Source organism: Lissotriton helveticus, chromosome 6 (assembly GCF_964261635.1).
Source record: "Lissotriton helveticus chromosome 6, aLisHel1.1, whole genome shotgun sequence".
Lineage (NCBI taxonomy): Eukaryota > Metazoa > Chordata > Amphibia > Caudata > Salamandridae > Lissotriton > Lissotriton helveticus.
The window spans coordinates 1,216,432,398-1,216,447,334 of NC_136067.1; positions in this window are offsets into that span (position 1 = coordinate 1,216,432,398).

A 14,937-nucleotide genomic window follows, 5' to 3' on the forward strand; every position below is an offset into this window, starting at 1 on the left:
CGGGGCCTCATGCCGAGAAGTTCCTACACGGCACATTTGAACCCCACACTGCCACAAGCCCCCTCCTCTCAAAACAAAAAGCGTGCTGAGGCTGGTGCCAATGTCATGGGTTGTTTTCACACCCCATAATGGCCGTCGCTAGTTCAAAGCCTTGTTAAACAATCTGTAAAACTGCTATTTAAGGTAGTTTTCAGCTCATTTCCCTGCCACTGTGTGATATTGGCTCCTCACTGGGAGACCATGAGATGGGAGCCGATATTGTGTGTCACACCGTGGGACTTTGTGAGTTGGCAGGTATGGAACTGTTCTGCCTGCATGCCTGTGAGAGTATTCTGCCCTTCAGTCATGTGGGGAATAAACTACCAGTGTTGTGAAGTGAAAATGGCCTTCTGTGCTTCCTGTAGGATCATGGTGTATCTGCTTTAGTAGCTCGCCTGCGCTGAGTTTTGCAATGCTGGTGGCGGGGTGCTTCACTGTCCCTTCTTGGTTGGACTAGTGATTCACTGGAGGTCATGGGCCTCGGACTGTTTGGTCACTTGTATACTATCCTGGGCTGCCACGGGAGGGCAACAGGGTGTACTCTTCTTCTGCAGTAGTGGCAGCCTGCCACTAGGTTGTGTGCAGCTCTCTCAGCGCCCGTGGTGTTTTAACACTCGGCCCAGTCACTGTGAAAAAGGCAGGCTCCCAGTGGCATCCGCAGCCTATCTTGAGTGGTAGGGGTGCAGCGGGAGGAGGACAGGGGTTTTGGGAGGGTGGGGGTTAAAATAAGAAAAAAAGAAAAAAAGAAAATCTTATCTGCTGCTCCGCTAACGACCGCCTTGCTGCTCCTCTCATCAGGCCAGAAGGGGATGAGCCTTCATGGCACAGTCACCACACCAAATCCAGATGAGAGCAGTGCCAAGATAGGTCTGAGTGGTCTTGTTTGCTGCTCAGACGGTGCACTGGAGCCTGTCTTGAAGAAACATAAGTGAGCATGTGTGCTTGGTTGACCTAGTACAGCCAGCCTAGCACACATATGCACTAATAAGTGCACTCTACTCCCCCTGACATGCCAGGCCCGCCCCGCCCTATAGTCATTGCGGGGCTCGGACAAACAGCATAAATAAAATGACAATAACTGCATTATTGTCATTGTATTTACCGTCTGCTGGCGCAGGCTGTGGGGCGACGCTCCTCTGCCATTATGGAGGAGCCGCTCCTGCAGGCTCTTCTCTTGCCCTTTCTCCTGCCCTGAGTGGGATTGGTGAGGCTACCCAGTAGCGCTCTTCCCTTCTGGCCTCTCCGCATCCGAGCCGTGGGGCAGTCAGTTTTATTGTTGTCGCTGCACTGACAAGCGGCTACCTGGCAGCATGCTGGGGTGGCAGGTGACCACTCGGACATGCAGCACTCTCCATGCCAGTCTTGGCTTTCCTTCCCAGCTGCAGTCTCCACTGGAGTGCACGATGTGAGAGGCTGCTCCCGCTACTACCCGCGTTTGGGGAGTTTGTGTGGGGTAGTGTGATTCCAGTTTATTTTTCATTTATTCTGCTGTCCTCAGATGTTCTGAGAGACAGCATGAGCCTGGAGCCTGGAGCCTGGACCGATCTCACCCGCTGACCCCATCGACGTGGGCTATGTGTGTGGACATACCGGGACCTCCCTTTCTCTGTGTGGGTGACAGCGTCCTGCCTCACTACTAGTTGTCATGTCCTTCTGTTCCTCCTATCTTGGGGCCTTGCTGGGGGTTTGCACAGAGCTCTGATTTGAATGTGAGGGTGCTGCTCCCCTGTCCTCTTACCAGGACTGATGTTGGTAGATGTGGGAAGGGGCATGACATGCTGCAGGCCCTGTCATGCCAGTGCTGCAGCGGCATGCTGGGTCCAGACCGCCTTGTCGCCAGTATAGAGTAGTGGGCCCTAGGTCCTCATGCTAAGTAAAGTAATGACACAGACACTAGTGTAGTCAGTGGTCGAACTGGGATAAGAAAAGTAGGGGAACTGTGGGCAGAGACTCCGAGGGCAGGAATAACCCGAAGATTGGATAAGTGGGCGGAGTCAGAGGTGTGGCCAGAATGTGCAACACATCCCAATTTTTTGTATTTGTTTGACATTTCACCGACCAGTTACAGCTTATTGTGTTATTAATTCAACCAATGGATGCACTTGATTATTTAAGGCTTAATATGAGTTATTGGCATTTAAATACGTTCACAAAGTGGGATATATTTTCAATCACACAACGTCCCAAATACGCTTAAAAGTGGAATCACAAGCCATTTGTCTCCGAGCCATACAGTTTTTGTCTTTAGCACTTCTCCTCCCTTCTTCCACAAGAGCAGTTCAAACATGAATTGCAAAATATCCTAGTTTGCAAATATTTTCTATATAATTATGGCTCTGCCATATTTGCCACATAATACATCATCCACTGCATAATTTGACAGTTTTAACTAATCATTTTTGTAGCTCAAAGGGATAAAAAGTTACTAAAAACATGACTTGTGTTACTGCAAAGTGGACGGCCCTTTGCAAAGGTTGACTGATCACCTTTCTCACTACTGCATTTGTATGTTACACTGGTACTAATGAGGCGGAAGGTTTGCAGAGACTTAACATGTGTAAAAATGTCAAAATAATAAAGTATAAAAAATATATTGCATTATGATGCAGCCTTTATTTGGCTGCATAATTTAGTTAACACTGTTGCATAATTCCAGTGGCCCCAGAGCAGGTAGCATTTGTTAAAAGTGCTTGTGTATGAAGCAGAGAGACTGTGAAGTTTGCTAACTTCGGGGTGGATGTATCAAAATTCCATTTTGCGATTTCTTAATAGCGATTTTTAAGGAATCGCTATTTAGAATTCACAAAATGGAATGTATGTAAACAATCGCTATTTTTTAGCGATTTCTTAGTATTTCTTATTTGCGAATTCGCACTTTGCGAATTTGCAAATAAGGAATAAATTCCCATGCATTCCTATGGGCCAGGACACCCATAGGAATGATTGCGAAATATTTCTCAATTTGCGAATCACATTTTGCGAATTCGCAAATTGAGAATAATTTCTAGGGTGCAGGGGTGTCTCAAAGACACCCTGCTGCACCCCTGAAATTTACATGTGTGTGCCTATGGCGCACATACATGCCCTATGGGCATGTATCTGCGTCACATGCCACCTTCACAAATGCCAAATAGGGCATTTTTAAATGAAATCACAAATTACCATCAACTACAAGTTGGTGGTAATTTGCGATTTCTTTACCAAAATTTGCAATTTCAGAACCCCACATACATCGCATTTAAGGAATCGCAAAATTTGCGATTCCTTAAATGCTTAAGAAAAATAAGGAATCGCAAATTATTGCGATTGCTTATTTTGCGATTTTTAATACATTCCCAGAAATGCAAAAAAGCCTTAAACGATTCGCAAAGGACGAAATTCTGCGAATTTTGGCCTTTGCGATTCGCAAAAGGCTTGATACATTTAGGCCTTCGTTTGGTGTGCGTTCAAATCCTGCATTGCGGATCCCTGTTGAGTTGCAGCTACTACTGCTGAAACAAGGCCAATGGAGGTACCAATGGGTAAGTCGGACTGGCCTCGAGGGCAGAGCCGGCTTTAGTGCTGGTGGCGCCCTGTGCAACAATGTTTGTTGTTGCCCCCAATGACCACCTATTCCTCCGACTCCCTCACTAACGTGCTTTAAGAGGTCCACTCAAGTCTCCATAACCACATTCTTTCTCAGATGCATTTAATTTGATTTACATCGCCACTCATACCACGTTACGGTGTCAGAGCCCTCTACATCACATACACTACAGAGAGCCAATTATTTACACGTGTGTAAATCACTGTATAGGAAATGTTACATAAGACAAAGGACTACAAAGTGTAGAAGTCACATGACAACCATACTAGTAGGCAGTATAGTTTAAAAGCAAACTGTTCTATGTTAGGAATTTAACTTATAAACTGCAAATAACAAAAGGATCTCTCTGACAAAAGCAGTAACCCACTCACCTAGTTAACATTACATGCACTTAGTGATCTGCATGGTACATGTTCTTTGCGGCAGGCACATTAACCCTCTGCTATCTTTCCAGGAGTCAACCCTTCCACTAGACAAAACTCCAATCTCTCTTTTGGAAGAACATTAATCACCGGAGTTATCATGACATTTTTATTGTTGCTGAAAATTAATGGAGGCCAAAAAGAAGGCAACAAGTTTTTTAAAAACCATAATATACTTGCAAACACTTGCCCCCACCCGAAATAAGTGCCCGGTGCAGTCACACCGTTCGCACCGCCCTAACCTGCTCAAGGTTCCTGTGACCTCAGTGACAGTCACAGTGACTGGATCACTGTTGCTCTAGGGTGTGCTGCTTCGTAGGCCTGCCCGCAAGACAGAAGATGAACTTCATCTTGATTGTGATGGACAGGCCCCTCAAGGTTAACCCACAATTGACACTACTAGGGTACACCTGCTTGTGCTAAGACACCAGGGCTTCTAAGGTCTAGGGGGATCTTCTAAGGTCTAGTGGGGCCTTCTAAGGTCGAGCATGGGAATACGCTCCCTGAGGAGAGTGGTCTGGTGGACTGGTCATGAAGGCTGAACCTGATTCCCCGGTTCCAAATTTGGCAGCTCTGGCCCATAGTGCCACATCCTCTCCCCAACTGAACACCATACTGCCCCACTGAGAGAAACTCGCCATTCCTTCAGCTACAACCTAATTGTACCTGCTATAAACACCTGAATGTGGCTACATTCAAATTATGCACTAAACAAGAGTAATATGCTGCCTAAAAAACAATTGCAGAAAAAACAAACCCTCATAGGCAATGCAAGATTACGTAAAACATGTGAACTGTAAGAAGAAACAACATAGTTACCGTAACAATTTCTCACTCACTATTTAGAAATCAGTGAGTCCTTTTACCTGAAAAGTTAAGGACACGTCTACAGGGCCCAGAAAGGACCCGTTTCAATGTCCATTGCTTATATCCTACAAAATGTAAGCAGTTTGGTTTTAAAAGACCACATCCATAAACACTGAGCCGTGGGACACATTTTGTTTTCCAATCCAACCAGGTATTACAGTACCTCCAGGAATGGTGCACTTCCCCACCAGCGGAAAAAAATGCTGTTTAGCCCCTTGGCTGTGGCAGTAATTCCGCCGCGGCGCTAGGGGGGCGGGGGCGAAGTGCGAGGCACCGCCATGCTGGTGACGGAACCACGCCGTCATGAGCCTCGGGCGAGCTGTGCTCATGACGGCATCGTTCCGTCACGACTCCACCCACTCATTCACCCGCATCAGTGCCGTGTGGGCGGAGGGGCCTTAGCATGATGGAACCACGCCATCATGAGCACACTCCGCCCTTGGCTCAAGACAGCGTGGTTCCGTCATGAGCAGGGAAGGGGTTAAAAAAAGATGAGAAAACAAAAGTTGCGCTTCACTTGCAAACTCTTAAAAGTTAGACTGATGTGTTTGGGTCTGACTAATATCAGTCTGGCCACTTTGCAACCACTCTGTCTTGCTTTCTTTAGTTACGTATTTATTTAACATATTTTAAACCTTTTATTTCACTCTGTCCCGAGGTTGCACTTTGGAATAGTAAAATGTCAGAAAAAGAGGTCATTTCCATCAAAAGTTTTTTATTTTTTGGGACCCATTTCAGAGGGAAGGAAATAAATGAAAGAAGGAAAGAGAGGTTTTGAACCGTTTCTTCAAGTCACGGTTTTCAGTAAGTGAGGAGGGGCTGCTAGACAGAAAGAGAGGCGATAAGCGCGGGGGGGGCAGCTGCCAGTGCACGGATATTGTCCGTGTCTTCTCTGGGCAGGAAGGAAGAGACGAGTCCTTTTCCTTCTCTGCCAGTCCCACCCGTCCCCGAATGGCCACGAAAGCAGAGCCTTATCTGAATGGCTTTGCCATTTCTGCCATCCTGGGACAGTTTTGAAAAGAAAAAGTAGGGGAACGGAATCTTTTTACTAAAAGAAGTATGGGCACGCCGTGCCCTGCCGATCACGCTCACTTCGGCCACTGAGTGTAGTTGGTGCATAACTGATCCTGAGCACGTGCGCCCAGCCCGTTTACTAGTAGGGTCATCTGACTGGTGACGCCGGTGTTGGATGTGTGTGGGGTGGTTGCTAGCACTGTCCCTAAGAAGGGGCTGATGCATGACGTGTCCAGCAGGACACTACAAGGGGAGCCACGGAAAAATTGAGCCGGGACACGGACCCTATCTGACTCCCCCACTAAAAACACCAATGGACATGTGACAATCTTGTGCTGCACTTCAGAAAGGTTGTGAGCACTGGTGTGTATGGCTAAGGGAGACGTGCCTGGCACTTACACAGGGTATGGCTCCCTAGCAAGGAGTCTACGTGGTGGCTAGTGGTTCAGGGTGGAAACGTGGGAGGTAGTGTTTTGACACAATGACATTGAAACACCTAGCTGTCCTTGCAACAGTGCCTGATGTAAGCATAAATATCACAGGGTGCAAAGCAGGGCCTCTTCCACAAGGAAACAGAGGTTGGGCTGTACATCTTACACGGGCGATCAGGGGAAGGAAATTATGTTCAATTATATTTAACTTCTTTATTTCGTTCTCAAGCTTCATATATAAATGCTGTCCTATATATGGAGGGGTTTGGAGTCACAGGCATCTGCCATCACAGGCTAAATAATGTTAGCAGAGATACTATTTTTTTTTCATTGAGCAGAGCAAAAGTGAATTCCTCTTCATAGTTAAGTAACAAAATATATACAAAGAAATAAAGAAAGAACAAATAAACACGAGAATGCAGTTAATAGATACATGACGCACATGATATTCTTTAACTAAATTACAACATCGAAAAAATCAAACAACATTTACATTCCGTCCTCCGAAAAGAAACCCCAGATCGCAGAACATTTTTTAGTAACCCCCACGCGTTTTGCATATGTTTCCTCAAACTTTTTGGTACGACTCATTTTATTTAACCATTTCACATTGAGCGGGGCCTCCGGCGATTTCCAGTTTTGTAAGATTAAAGAGCGAGCGACTAACATAGTAATAGCTAGAAAATACCCCTCCCATCTAGACAAAAGAATCCCTTGGTTTGTGAAGCCGAAAAGAGCAGTTTCTGCTATTGGTGCAAATGGTTTCTGAATTGCCCGACTAAAATAGCCAAAATACTTTCCCAAAACGCCTCTAATTTAGAGCAGGTGAAAAATATATGCCGCCATCCCCCTTCTGTAGGGGAAAGACACCGGAAACACCTGTTTTCCACATCAGGGTACATCCTATTTAAAGCCTTTGGGATGTAATATGCCATTCATTGTGAAAGGAAAACCATTCTTTTATAGTTAGCCGCTCCCAATGCCCTATTCCCTGTAAACAATATGATTTGCCACTCTTGTCTTGCGAAGGAGCATTGAGTTTCAAGAGCAACTTTCTCCAAAAACGTATCTGTTGAGGAGAATCGTTTTGGGATCAGTTGCCTATCCCCTTCATTTTTGCTCAAAATAGAGCAGAAACAACCTTAGAAGGGGGACAATGTAATATTAACTTAAATTGAATTAGAAAATGAACTATCTGGAAGTACTCGAAAAACAATAACTTATTCCGCTCAGGGGATCTCGCCTGGACTTCTTGCCAGCTAATCATTCTATCCTGAATAAAAAACGGACTCCCTAACCCCAGCCCAGAATCATGCCAAGTTCTGAGATGAGTCAAATGAATATGAAGGCCCAGGGGGCATATTATCAACACAGGCGATAAAATTATCGCTGGCTTTATCGGCAGAAAACTGCCGCTAAAGCCGCTTTTGCGGCAGAAAACTGCCGCAAAAGCGGCTTTAGCGGCAGTTTTCTGCCGATAAAGCAAGCGATAATTTTATCGCCTGTGTTGATAATATGCCCCCAGGTCTTTACACTCGCTCAATGTTAAAGTATGGAAACCAGAAAACCCACTCTGTTTAAAAAGAGACTGCAATCTACTCGAAAAATCCAGAAGCGTTTTGTACCTGTTTTTTTTGGGGAGTTTGGAAGTTTTAAGAAAAGTAGGGATCTGTGTTCCTGCTTCTTGGATCATCTTTTTTTATAAAAAAATTGTCTATGCGTCCAGTATTAACAGGGCCAGACTGGGAACCACAACCGGCGCTGGGAAAGTGCCCGGCTGCCCCCCCCCCCTCGCGGGGGCTTGGGGGTGCCGCCGAGCTCTTTGCCGGGGACGATTTTCAGCCGATATTGGTACAGGGTCGATTTTGCAAAAACTGCCCTGTGACAAAAACGGCCCCCAGGGGCCTAAAACCGGCCCCCGCGCGTACGGCGCACTGGCGGATTGCCTGGTGCCCACTACGCCCAGTCCGGCCCTGAGTATTAGAGAGTAAAGAAGCAGCTAAACCAAGAAAGGAAGACTCGTAGTATATGCGAAAATGAGATAGTGCTAAACCTCCGAGCTTAATCTCCATTTGTAGAACCGCAAGTTTAACTCTGGCTGCCTTCTTATTCCACATAAAAGATCTAGTCATTGAGTGTAATTCATTAAAATAACTAGTATTAATCTTGATAGTAATGGTAGGAAAAAGAAAATTTAACAGAGGTAATATGGACATTTTAATTAGCGCAACGCGGCCAATCAGAGTTAACGGTAGACTAGCCCATTTTTCCAGCAGCTTCTGAATTTTGTAGCTGGTTGCTTCGCAATTTAATTTGGCGAGCTGGCCATATTGCCCTGTGACAAATATCCCAAGGTAGCGTTTTGGATCGTTATTAAGGGCCTGCTGCTTGAGATTTACTGGCAAGAACTCAGCTCCGGTGTTAAGAATTATTATCTCTGTTTTTGATGGATTTATTTGATAGCCGCCGATTAATTCAAATTTCTTAAACTCAGCTAAGATCCTATCTATATTAGGCTTGGTGGGACAAAGAAATACAATGGCATCATCTGCAATAAGTTTGAGTTTAGACATACCTGAGATCGGGGGGGAAAATATTCAGGGTAGCGCGTATTTTTAGCGCTAATGGTTCTATAAAAAAAAAATACAATAGGGGGGACAAAGGACACCCTTGTCTCGTTCCCCGATTGATAGCAACTGACCCAATTTGATTAGCATTAATAACAAGGTGCCCTGGGCTCCCTGATAAATATTTTGTAACATAAAGATAACTTGATGCGGAAAGCCAAACCTTTCAAGCCCCAAAAATAAAGTATCCCAATTAACTAAATCAAAAGCTTTTCCCGCATCGACCATCATGATGCATGCAGGAGTCGTATTCAAGTTAAAATAATCTAATGCCTGAATAAGAATACCTGTATTTGAAGCCAATGATCGTCCAGCAATAAAGCCTGTTTGATTGCGACAAATGACTTGCTGTGCCACTGGAGTAGCACGCTGTGCCCAAACCTTCATCAGGATCTTGTAATCAGCATTTAATAGACTTATCGGTCTGTATGCATTCACATTAATAGGGAATAGCAGAGATACTAGGTTGTGTTGAGGAACAAAGCCTGTGTGTACCAGGCAGCCAGTGATTGGTAGAGAGAGTCAAAGAAGGTGCGTCAAGTAGCTGATGACAAAGGAAAGATGATGGTGAGATCCTTACCTAGCCATACTACTGTTGTGGCAGGTGATGAAAGACCTTGCTGCATCTACAGGGACACGATGGTGATCACCTGCTGCCCCATGGTGGTGGGTGAGAGCTGTGGTCCAGGTCAACCACCAGGCATTGCAGCTGCCACTCAAAACATGCTGTACATCTCTTTAATGGTTGCAGGAAATTGTGAGCTGAATAAATTGTCCATTTTAAGGGTAATTAAACCGACCTAATGCTTTTGCTACTCAGTTCGATTTCTTTTTAAACAACCAAACAATGAAGACGATACAAACAGCAATAACTGCGGAAGGATATTGGGGCATATTATCAAGGGGGTTTATCTCCGCTTTTTTGGCTTTAAAAGCCAAGAAAGCGGAGATAAAATTATCTCCCTATTACCTAGCTGTCGCTAACACCAGTTAGCGACAGCTAGTAGGAGATAGCGACCATCTTGGGCCCCACTTTGCATGTCAGTGATATTTATCACTAATGACATGCAAAGTGGGCGTGCCAAGATGTTAGCGACTGGAAACAGTAGCTATCGCTATCTCCTATTACCGACTTTTGGAGATATTCGCGCTAAGCGCGAATATCTCCAAAAACTAACACCTGCCCTGAGCAGTTCTTAGCCATGTTATCCAATGGGAGGTGGATAACATGGCTAAGAGCATTAGCTCGGTAATGCATGAATATCGCTGATTTTTCAGCGATATTCATGCATTGCGGCCGTTTTTTATCACATTTGCGATAAACCTTGATAATAGCAAGGTTTATCTGCGATAATTTCTGACGATGCTTAGCTTTAAAAAATTCGTTGCTAAGCATCGTTAGCGATAAATATCGCTTAACGTTGGTAATATGCCCCATTATTGTTTATAGAAGCAAGCGTGATAAAACAAAAATGCTACATTCAGAACTGGTTTTTGCTTCCACTCTGTTTCCTTCAACTAGAATCAATCCGCTCCCTGCTTCATTTATAGATATAGACATATTATTATTCAAAGTCAATTTGCTCCATTGAGGTTCTTGTCAATCCATTTTCTGATTCATAAAATAGGTTCCGTAGATTGTTTATATGGTTTACACGTCGAAATCCCACGACCACGGAACGTCTACAAGAAGGGCAGATTATCTTGCAGTCATAAGTGACATCTACTGGTTGAGTGTGAGGAAGCGCGTGTTCTCAAGCGATTGACCAGAAATAAAGTCATAATTTACTCGAAAACAATTGCATGTATTTCAAACACTTCCATGTACATTTAAACAGACGACCGTGTAATCTAGGAATAAATAGCCTGTGCTGAGAGTGCGACACGACCAAAAATGATTATACTTCGATCGGCAACGTGTAAGCATTTGTGTACGAGTGCGCTCATCTCACGGGGAAAAGACTCGGGGGCATATTATCAATGACCGGTGTTAAGTTTATCGCCGTTTTATCGGCAGGAAGCTGCCGATAAAACGGCGATAGTTTTAAAACCGGTCCTTAATAATATGCCCCTCTATTCAATATGTTGTGCTTCATTGTGTCACATGTGTAGGTAGTTTGTTAATTATTAGAAAAGTAAGGTATGAGGAGCGTTGGGAATCGTTTTTTCATGTTGATGATGGAGAAGAAGTATACATAGCAAAGGCATTTACTCAAAGATGTAGACTGCCTCTGCCAAAATAGTTACTATCTTACACGACTATCACCCAGCAAGATTTTGACCCGTTTTTACATTCTTAAATCCAGACAAACTCACTTCTCACCTAAAGAAGGACTGGCTTAGTTTACTATTCTAACTCCATTGTAAGCATACGTGATGGCACGTGCTTAATAGCGGGTTGAGGCGCATGCCAAATATTAGCAAGGATATGAAAGAGAGAACAGCCTTCTATATGGCTAATTGTCTCTCAGGCCCCCACTTAGGGAGGGGTATCCGAATGTGTGTTTTATGAGATAGGGATGCCTGTCCCTATGTTAGGGTGTGAGAGACAGCTAGTCCGATAGAAAAGTGCGTTCTCCCTTTCAGTGTCTTTTTGCTAAAGGAATTGGCAATTTACCCAGCTGCCGGTCAAATAGTAATCATCTCTGCTATTTAGCCGACCACAGGCTAAATAGGAGAGATTATGTAGAATGTGACCAGGAGCTGGATGAATAGTGTGAAGGGGGTTTTGTGAAGAAAAAAGGGACAAGCAATGGTAGGGTGGTGTACATTTTGTACAAGGGATGCAACATGTGTGAGACATTCGAGAGTAAGTGCATATACAAATGTACTATATAGCTTGTACAATGGTAAGTGCATTAATTAAGCTAAGCATTTACAGATGAAAAAAACAATAAAATCGCATTTCAATAAAAACAATTATAGAATTTGAATATTTAGATAATACATTTAGGAATTCAACTTTATTTCAAGAGCTTCGGGATATCGCACACAGACATTTTGTGCTGCAGTCTAGGACTATTTAGCTGTCTGCAAACCCCCCAAAAAAAGTGGTTTTAAAGCATTTTACATAAATGTTTTATTCACTCATGAGAACACATTGTTTTGTAATGTGCATGATCCTCCTTTTATTGATTTTTGAGGGCTAAGCTCTTTTTTGGCATCTTGCATTTTGGGGAGGCGGACATTAAGCCTAGAAGCTGGGCTTCAGATCGGGGGCACTTGCAGCAACACCCTGGTGGGACTGATGTCCCAGGGAGCACCGCCTGCCTCATCCCACACTTCTGCCAATTTGCTCCACACCCTGGGGGACCACAAGTCCCAGGGTGCAACAGATTCCTTTTTCTGCCGCCGCTAACGAGGGGGAGGAGCTGTCATTGCAATCAAAGTGCTGCTTCTCTCCCTGCAGCACAGGACGTGCCCGGGCCAAGGGCGGGCCTGTCCTTGCCCAACAGTGGCTGGCAGAAGAGGCTGGGCTGGGCCACCCCCCCCTAAGCTTACGAAGGGGAGTTTGATCGTTCCCGGGAGAGCGGTCTCCATAAAAGCCATCACTAAGGTCAGTGACACTAGGCCCTAGGGGCTGATTACTTCTGGGTATCAATCTGACCTCCTTGCAAATATGGGGAGAAGAGCAGGGGTGGGGAAGTCTAATGTGACTTCAGTGCAACCGACCTCTTCTATCCAGCAAACATCAATAGACTGGATGCTACAGAGAGCCATTGGTGTAGTGGCAACTGAGATCGAACTAACAGAAAGACGATTGTCCCTCACACCGAACCTTGCCGCCCTCGATAGCCCCCTTGACATAACAGGATCGCCTCTGTCCACGGACCAGGAACACACCTCCAGCATCACTAGAAGTCACGCAGCGAGCAGGGTGGATGACCCATACCCAGGTGGGACCCGCCCCAAAAAGGGGAAATCCAAAACCACTGCACCTATGGGGCCCAAACTTAAAGCTCCAGCCCTCGAGACACCAAGTGCCATAAGGGTGAATGATCAAAGTCTTTCATCTAAAGGAGGCACAGAAGAGCCAGCCTGGGTCCTGGACGTGGACATGCAGGTCCAAGTAAGGACAATAGTGAGGGACAAACTAAAAAATGTATGGGATCGGGTTGACAGACTTGCCAAATTGGTAGAATGTTGGGTGGACAGGACTGAGGTGATTCTAAGGGAAAAGGAATCAGACAATACAATGTTCAAAATAAGACCCAGCCCTCAGCCCTTAAAAGGTAACACACTCTCTCCCAACAAGACCCCACAACCTAATCAGGAGAATGAGGGAAAGCGACCCAGTAGTCTCAAGGGGGTGGGGAAAGGAAATAGTATTCAAGGACACGAGCACAAGCAGGGGGCACAGATGGGAAAAGTCAATGATCCAGGGGTAGCTAGGACCTCTGTGAGTAATCATGGTGGAGAGAGGGCCAGGCAAAAGAGCACAGCACAGGAGGGACTCCATGAGGCAGGGACAGCCCTCCCATGTATCAATCTTCTCCTGGCCTCAACCCCTTATGTAGTCATTTTGACAGGAGTCCCGGAACTAAAAAAAGGGACCAGGGAATATTATTTTGATCTAAGGAATAAATGCCTACATTGGCTAGTTAATCATAAACAGTTCTCCCATAGAGACATAAACGAAATTCTGATGATTTGTAGGGTGGGCTGGGTAGGCTGGAGACCGAAAGATATTATTGGTGACTGTGTTGTGATCAATTTCAGGAATATGACGATTGTAGACTCTCTCCTAGATCACCACTTTTACAGGTTTGGGAGGTCCATCAACTCACTGCCTTTAGCCTATTTTTACCCCCCAGGCCAGTATCTGCAAGAGCCTAGAGGATTTAATTACCTGAGGAGGGCCAGTCAACAGAATAACCAACTCCTCCCACTTTTGCAGGCAAAACCATCTCCACTATACTTTAATATTCCTGTGAATAATAGGTTTAGCCTTCTTGAGGCCGTGGATTGACTCTGGAAGGTAGAGCCCCTTATAGAAGATCAAACTTAGTATAGAACGCTTACCGCTCAGCCAAGGGGGACCGATCAATGGAGTGACCCCCTAATCAAACCTGTGGCTACAGTTCAGCTAAAAGATGTAGGGAAACTGTGGTTCTGAAAATCTGGACCCTGTTGTTATCCCGATATCGAGGTCCTTTTCCGTGTCACAAAACATCCACATACCATGACGAATTTGGTATAGACGAACCGATAATGACTAGGACATCATTCCTGTGCATTTGCATCATAATCGAAGATTGCCAACACCCCTAAATCGTAGTTTCCGTTCCGACCCCTTAGACTCCATTTTGTAAACGGCATCCATCTTACGTCTTGCCCTCATGATAAGTCAATTAAAGGTCGAGCTTGATCCAAAAGGACACGTCCACCTTCCCTGACTTCCCCCTGACCTGTCCCAACTGACTCCACTGCCTTCGGCCAGACCTGTTTGGGCGGCTCCTCGCCCAGTGGCCGAATAGGATAACATCAGTGCATAACATTCCACAAACCATTCACTATATACAGACCATGCTTTCTGCAAACACGCACCTGTCCACGTTCCTTGTTTATGGCCAGTTTTATGACTAGGAGGTGCCCTTCTTTATTGAGGTTTCATCGATATCTGATGGGAGTTCCAGGCCTAACTGGGTAATCTATCAACGAACTGGACATCTAAAATATGGGCTTGCTTACATGACTTCGCTCTTTGTATTGTTGCAGAAATATGTGTATAGCCATATCATAAATCAAGAATTCTTGCTTGGAGCTATATATTTTGTATATAAGGAAAAGGCTGGTTCTGTAAAAACGAACAGTCTCCCGAGAACCTACTGTCCGTGAGGTGTACTTCTGGGACACATGTTACTTGGTAGCTGCCAATAAAACTTGATCTTTGACTGCGATAGAAGACTCATTGTTTCTGTGGTCCGGAACAAGGGAGAACTCAGAGGTCT